The sequence below is a fragment of the Chaetodon trifascialis genome, chromosome 22 (assembly GCF_039877785.1).
Source record: "Chaetodon trifascialis isolate fChaTrf1 chromosome 22, fChaTrf1.hap1, whole genome shotgun sequence".
NCBI lineage: Eukaryota > Metazoa > Chordata > Actinopteri > Chaetodontiformes > Chaetodontidae > Chaetodon > Chaetodon trifascialis.
This window is the reverse complement of record NC_092077.1, coordinates 14,708,561-14,716,724: the sequence shown is the minus strand read 5'-3', so window position 1 is coordinate 14,716,724 and position 8,164 is coordinate 14,708,561. Positions and strand designations below refer to the sequence as shown.

Below are 8,164 nucleotides of genomic sequence, written 5' to 3'. Positions count from 1 at the left end.
TGTGCCCGTTTGCAACCAATGCAAGTGAGGAGGAAAGCTTGGGACTGAGAGGATAACGCGTGATGCGTTCAAAGTCGTCAAAACCTTTGGAGTTACCAAAGAGGGGAAAATGCGACAAAAAGGAGAAGTTCTTGCGCGCTCTGCGATGAAACGAGACGTGGGTGCAGCATAACAGAGTGGTTTTCCTGTTGTATTTGTAGTTGGCACAACCGAACGCAAGAGGACGTCATGTATTCACTCATAATGTTAAAAGCTCCTTGAACTCTCAGTCAGGTGCCAATGCTGCTCATACTTGCGCTTTTACGCACGACAATCGTTCCTGCAGTGCAGCTGTAATATCTTTCAAACCAGCGCCTGAAACTCAAACGAACAATGTGTGTTTGAAGCCACCTCTTTCCAAGACATCAGAGGACCCTGCAGACAGCGATGTGAGCTGTGCTACGGATGAGGCGCAGCTGTTTTGCCGCGTGCTGATCTTGAAATCCAGCTGTTAAATTTTATCCTACTACCGTGGAAACTGATGAACCTTCATGTTGAGTTTATGTCTTTTTACTCGGACTGTAGGTCGGATATGTGTGCCCAAATGCAGTGCTAGGTGGTGTAAGACAGACTAAATAGTTAAAGTTATATAATTAATAATTATAATGATTATTATTTTGTGGAGCAGGAGGATTAAGAGGAAACCACAGACTGACTCACCTCACTTTAACGTTTTTGACCCTTTAAATCGGAATGAAATTTATTCGTAGTTCAGCTCATATACACTGTAATCTAATCCAGATGTTTAATTTCTCAAATAATATGAGCCCCAATTAGAGACCAAAGCATATAATTACAGTTGTTGGTTACATGATGGTAAGAGGAAGGGAAACCGCGCATAAAAAGGGACGAGGTCAAATCAGTTGAAGTTGAAAAGTTCCTCTTTGTGAGAAGCAGTGATGGTGCGTAATGTCAGAACATAAAACATATTGGCCTTGTTATGACTCTCCTCGGATGACTCTGTTGGTGTGTGGGGATGTGAGTACGTGCCAATCTTACCGCTGTAACCCCTGATTTTGAAAATGCTTCAAAGCAAACTGACAGGCTTCCTCGCCCTTGGGGCAAAGGGAAGACTGCAAAACAGAGGACAAAGGTCCATTACGGAGGGCTTCGTGTGGCCGACTGTTTAGTCTGTTTTGTTTTTGGCTACTTAATTGCGCAAAAATTCCTCCATGTCCTGACATAATCCTGAATCTTTGTAGCACGCCGGAGCTTGCCAAAAACATGAAGTATTTCTGTATGGGTCATAGTAGCAGATATGGAAGGCTCTGACAAACATTGTCGTCCTGCCAAAGATCGGGAAACTCTTAAATGTGTTGTTTTGAAACACATCCCAGATATTAGACTGGGACCGAAACACGAGACTTATTCACAACAACTTCAGCTGAGGCGTGTGGAGAGGAGACGTCTACCGGACTGGCCGCTCCTGCAGCCTTTACGCACGGGGCGCAGCAGGCCCAGGTGCGTCTCATGCCACTGAAGAATACTTCCCTGCAGGCCTGGAGACGGAAAACACACAGCAAAAAGCAGGTCAAACCAAACAGACGGACCGCGCCAACAGGCACTAACAGAAAGCCGAGCTTGTTATTTAGTCTGGAAAACACAAGATGAAGTCACGTTGGCATTCATGCGGGTCATGTTTCTGTCCGTAAGATGATGGAAGGGGAAACAACTGATTTAAACTGCTACTCAAATGCTGTACTCAAACACAAATCTGAGATCTGAGATCTCAGATTAAATCTGAGTGTCTGACAGAAGTAAGTGTTCCTTTGCGGGTTGAAAAAATCCCCCTCTTAAGCTAAATAAACTATTTATAAACCCTCTTGGATTAGCTGGAAAATGCATAGTCACAAAGCTGAAAACAGGCTGTTCTTTCTTGTTAGAGATACGTGGTTCTTACAGGACAGTGAGCTATAAATATATAATGATTTTACAGGAGATGACACATTGCTGTGAATTAAACTAGCCACCAGTATATAAAGTAGTTAAAATGAAGATCCACAGCAGTAAAATGGAACATAGACATAAATGCAGCAGTAATATTAGATATAGCAGTAAAACACTGACAGGGACCATTAAACTGCATAATGAGTACTTTTTGCTGATAATACTTACATACTTTAAGATTTTAAATGCATGACTTTTACTTGTAGTGGAGTATTTTCACTGAGGCATTAGTACTTCTACTTAAAGCGTCTGAATCCTTCCTCCACCACTGACCGAAACCAGGAAACAGCATGCTGGATCACACCTCAGCTCACAATGCTGCTCTCAGTCACCAGTGAGGGCCACCACAACCCAGAGTCCCGTATCAGTCTGGGCCAATAATGACTCATCAGCCTGCTTGAAGGTTTTGGTAAATATTTGTTTGTACTTTCACTAACACCTCTACTTTCTTTCACCCTGCAGTGCATTCAGCAACAGAGGATTCGCTAGAAAGGAAAATGGAGAAAACGAATCTGTGAGGAAGCTGCAGCTGACAGACCACATCAACAGGAAGAGCTATTGGTGCATTTAAATGCTGTTGGAAATATCGAATTGTAATGTTCAGCAACCCACAGTGGACCCTGTTTGAGTGAAAAATGTTTGGATTTTGATGGCAGAATTAATGTTGAGTTTGCGGGAAGTAGAAAACAGTCAATGTCTGGATGTCAGCGAGATGCATTCGACTCTTTTCTGCCTTCATTTGGATTTTTAACATCCAGGACTCTGTTATTCTTCCTCTTGAAAAACATCTGCCGCAAACCACCAGTTCTTACAAGAGTTACCTGAACAATGCGCTGAAGGTACAGCATGCACTGTCCCTTTTTGTCCTTGGGACTGAACCTCACAGTAATTAGATCTATCCTCTAAGCGTTCTCATTTGTTTTCTTATACGTTGCTGTGTCTTGTCTATGGAGAGCTCAGGCTGTGTTGGGACCCGTCGCTCTTGCAGGCTGGTGATTACCTCTGGGAGGCTGCAATGATATCAGTGGAATCAATAGAAAAAAAAAACTTGCGACTTGACTGCTGTACGTTCTGCACACCTGCTTCTGATTGTGCAGTCGCACTGGGTGTGAAAGGCTCACGTCTTTACCAGGTTTGTACTTGTTGTACATTCCTGCATTCGTGTTTTTTAATCCACTCTACGGGGGGCTGTCCAATCACCTCTTTTCCAGTAAATTTTCACAACCCTTGACACAAATAAGTCAGCGTGGTTTCCATCAATCCATTGCCCAGCAAACACGCCGCTTGTGAGGCTGCAGTACACTCGTGCATTGTCCAACATTCCTTTTATTAAAAAATAACTCAAAAACACACACATATTGATCTGACAAAAGGCAAAACATTCCTCATGTTTAGTGCAAATGATTGTTCAGTATAGTGCAGTTACAGATTTGTAGTTGCTATAACACACACTACGCTGCTGCTACAGTGTTTGACAGCAGATTGTACAAAGTGGCATCCAAATCATCAAACTAGTCTGCTGTGGAGCTATTTGGAAATAGTCACAGCGGAGTTGTTGAGTCTCTGTCTGTTGATCCATCGTATCCAGCATGTTCACCCAGAGGCCAGTTTTTATGAACTGGTCCCCTTACGAGCCGATGCGTTTAGTCACAGATGCTCCTCTCTGGTGGTTGCTTGAGGAGGACGGCCTCTGAGTCTTTGTCTGCTGGTCTGAAGCGTAGCGGTGGTCCTGCACGTACATGAGACCGCCAAAGGAGTCCACTATTCCAAAGAAGACCGCAAGGATGCTGAGCGCCGTTCCAAAAAAATACAGCTTCAGGACTGCTGTCACCATGGCTCCTGTGGTGAAGGACAGCTGGCTGCAAAGGAAAAGAACGAACAGATCGAAAGATTAATTACAGTGAGGCTGTTATTTTAACTATATGGTGATTTCTGGAGCCGCTTGCAAGATCTTAACTCACAGATAGATATTTATTACTGCATGTTGGCCAATATTTTTGGATAATTTTAAACATCTACACCACACGCACATGCTAGATGCCTTTCACCCTGCAGTGCATTCAGCGACAGAGGATTCGGTAGAAAGGAATATGGAGAAAACGAATCTGTGAGGAAGCTGCAGCTAACAGACCACATCAACAGGAAGAGCTATTGGTGCATTTACATGCTGTTGGAAATATCGAATTGTAATGTTCAGCAACCCACAGTGGACCCCGTTTGAGTGAAAAATGTTTGGATTTTGATGGCAGAATTAATGTTGAGTTTGCGGGAAGCAGAAAATAGTCAATGTCTGGATGTCAGCGAGATGCATTCGACTCTTTTCTGCCTTCATTTGGATTTTAAACGTCCAGGACTCTGTTATTCTTCCTCTTGAAAAACATCAGCCGCAAACCACCAGTTCCCACAAGAGTTACTGTGTTCTTTTCTGTTTGATCTCCGCTCTGCACTTTTGCTGTCTTGACCAACTTACAGCCACGAAACTCAAACACTGACGCTCGAAGACACCGACCTGAAGGCAGCGGCCGAGCCGCATCGGAGCACATGGCTTCGGAAACGACAAAGCACTAGACCACCCTGCGAAAACAAGCCCGAATCTCGGTTTGTTCTTCTTCTCTAACCTGGGCTGAAACCAGGACACCGTATGCGTTTGGTGTCACGACTTACCGACTTATCTGCGATGTCTCTTTCCGTCTGTCTTCCTCTCCAGTATCCGTGGAGGCTGGAGTCGGTTGCAACAACAAACCCCCCCCGAGGATAAATCCGCTGATGTTCGTCGGTCAGTTATTACTTTTCTCTTCTTCAAGGACTCGTCGTCCCATCGAAGCTGAACGCTCACATCTGCTCTCTGCTTCCCTCTGCGCTCCGCCAGCTCCGTATCAAGCACGGCTTAATCACAACGCGTAATAGTGACATCACGCTGTAAGAGCAGCAGGCGGTTTCCTGAATCTTCACGGTATGTGGCCTGAGGAGGTTCTGGGATTTCCCGTGGGGTTTTTGAGTACAATTTAACCCTTAAATATGGTTATGTGTGGTTTCATTGTGTTATCGTCTTGTCAGAAATAAGTGCTTAGTTTGTGCTCTGTTTTTTGAGACTGTGGTACTGTCACAGATGAGGACACCTTGGAAAAAAGTTAGCTCACCTACACGCCACAGTGCGGCTGCGGATCAGTGGATGCGTTAAGGAGGTCGCCATATTGGTACGGGGAAACCGCGCCTCCCAATGCATGTATGACAGGAGGCCTTTATGTATTTAGGTATTTATGATGTAAAGATTTGCATTTCATACCATTTTTTTGTATCTATATATTACCAGTAATGCAATCCTGATTCCAAAAAAGCTGCATCACTGTGTAAAACATAAATAAAAACTGAATACAGCCATTGGCAAACACACCTGTGCCCTAGCCCATGTAATAATATCCTCTATACAATCATGAGTTCACACAGTGGCGAACCTCTCTCCATCCTCGCTTCTGAACGACTGAGCCTTTCCAGGATACTATCACCTTTTACCAATGAACCTGTTTACCTGTGGAAATTTTCAAACAGGTGTTTTTGGAGCATTCCACCACTTTCCCAATCTTTAGTTGCTCCTGTCCCAACTTGCTTGAAATGTGTTGCTGGCATCAAATTCAGAATAGGCATATATTTACAAAAATCAATGATGTTGATGGGGTTAAACACTAAATATATTGTCTTTGTACTGTCAGTCTTCATCAGTACACTTTGATATTCATTTTGTAACTTATTTAGAATGAAACAGACAGTAAAGCAGGATATGTTTAAGGGTGTGTCTACCTTAACTGACAAGTTGTTACCATGGCGTGTCCTCAGGTTCTTCCTCAGATCCATTCAGAGTGGAAGTGTAGCAATGCCTATCCTCCCCAGCTCCACCCTCTTGTCCAGATAGGTGGCGGCAGAGAAACATCTCACAGGTCCGAATGCAACATCTACCATGTTTGTATCTGTAAGTACAGTCTTTCTAGTTCCTCTGTGTGGCTGTACAACAGTGCTTTGAGCTAATGCTAATGTCACCATGCAAACATGTTCACAGTCTTAGTGGTATGCTAATAATTTCTTACCTACAACTGAGACTGATGGCAATGTCATTCATGCATCTGGGCACAATGAATGTCTGTACAAAACTTTATGGCAGTCCATCCAATAGTTCTTGAGATATTTCAGTCTGAAAAAAAGAAGTGGACAGACTGACTGACCAGCACTGATTGCTAGCCTTAAATACACACAGCTAGCATGGCTAAAAATATGGAGGACGTCACAGTGCTCTTAATGGGAGCTGTTGGCATTGTTGGATGGGATAATTTTAGTGCTCTCCTTGGTTGGCTGTTTATTTTTCATTTAGTTTTTCCTGTTTGGTAGCAGCTGTAGTTTGTTTTCAGTGTTTTAGAGGCTTAGGCCCTGATGGAAAATTTTGTCCCACAGGCAGCTAAGAGGATTAAGAGTGAGATGATATCTCATGAAATATGTTTCACTTCCTTATTTTGGATCTGGCCATTTGACAGTGAGGTGAAGTGTTGGCTGTTGAGCAACAAGTTTGACGTATGTTCTGACTCAGCCAAAGAGTATTAAGAGAGATTCTGTGTTCACTGCATTTTCACCACACACACACACACACACACACACACACACACACACACACACACACACACACACACACACACACACACACACCTCGACAGGCTCACTCAGATCTGTCTACCCCACCACGAGTCACACTGTATAAACTTGCAAGAAGACATGTTAGAAGTCTTTAGCCACCAAAGAAGTAAAGTTTATTTATGTGCCAGAGCGGAAATTCCAGACTTTCACTATGGAAAATTCCCCACTCAGAAGAATGAGCACAGCAAAAAAGACGCGTTTCATATAGCAGTCCTGATTTCAGTACCCTCGAGGGTTTCCAGGGTTTCTGAGGAAATTCCAGCACAAAGCAGACTCAGTACAGTTCACTGGAAGGATAATAGCACAGATGCAGGACTAACTCTTAACTCCTAGTTTCCAATTTGGCTATAGTCCAAACTTTCAAGACAGTGAGTAAGGTATGAATCAGAAAAACTGAGCACGATGTAGAATATTTACTCAGATAAGCCTGAGCTGATCATTAGTTAATAATGGTTGCTTTCCAGAGAATCGTGTCTTTTTATTTGCCGAGGTTAAAAAAAGCAGAGAGTTGTGTAAGCAGCTTTCATTGTCTAGGACTTGAAGTTGAGACTCTGCACTTCTCTGCCAGACATTTCTGCTCCCACGGCCACAATTGACAGGCAGCCAACAGCTCGGATTACTCATCCACACACACAGGCATTAAATCCTTTTGTTTTTCATTTCACTGACTGGACTTAAAACAAGTCTCAAGGAGAAACAATGCCATATTTGATCAGATTTCATCACAGGCCACTTTTTGACACAGAATTAACGCAGCTGTTGTCAGGTGACCATTGGAAGTGAGGAAATGAGCACATGGTGATTCATGTGACCGACTCAGAATCAACAAATAACTAAGAATAACAATTACTCAGGGGTTGAATTTAACTAAGTATATTTTCGCAAGTACTGTACAGCTTTGAGAATCTTGTGTTAATTAACGTTGGTTAATGCAGTAATAAGCATTAACTAGCAGTTTATTAACAGTTATCTAATATGTCTAGTAATCGTTTGCTAACGTGCTAATGAGATTCATGTTAATGTATTCATTTCTATGATATTTATTATTAAAAAAAGATGCCATTAACATCAGTTATTCAGTAATATGCATCAACCAACAGTTATTAGATACAGTCAGAAGCACTGAGACACTGAAGAAACAAATATTCCTTGTTGACATCTATTAAAGGTTCACGTTAATTGAGGGGGTAATAAATATTATGTGTTTGTTGAGATAAGACAGTTTTACCAATCAAATCAAATCAAATCAAATCAAATCAAATCAAAAGATGAATGGAGAAAATGATCTGCAGATTAATCTATTATGAATTAGCTCTGCCTCAACCGACAACAGTAAAGTCCTGCTTTTACATGAATGCAAATAAAAGCTGATGAGATAATATACTGTTGTATAACACTCACAGGGGGCATTTTTCTACACTGGGTACTTTTAATATTGTAAGTACATTTTCTTGATAATACTTACATGTTTTAATCAACATTTTCAACAAAGGACTTT

At 42.3% G+C, this 8,164-nt stretch overlaps 1 long non-coding RNA gene across 1 annotated transcript; it reads right to left on the bottom strand.

Moving 5' to 3' along the window:
• Positions 1 to 3,294: 3,294 nt before the first annotated feature.
• Positions 3,295 to 4,881, bottom strand: LOC139350718 (uncharacterized). The gene is made up of 2 exons (XR_011603538.1): positions 4,651 to 4,881; positions 3,295 to 3,845 (listed from the first exon to the last, which is right to left on the bottom strand). It is a non-coding gene; the product is annotated as an uncharacterized lncRNA (long non-coding RNA).
• Between the last annotated feature and the right edge of the window lie 3,283 nt (positions 4,882 to 8,164).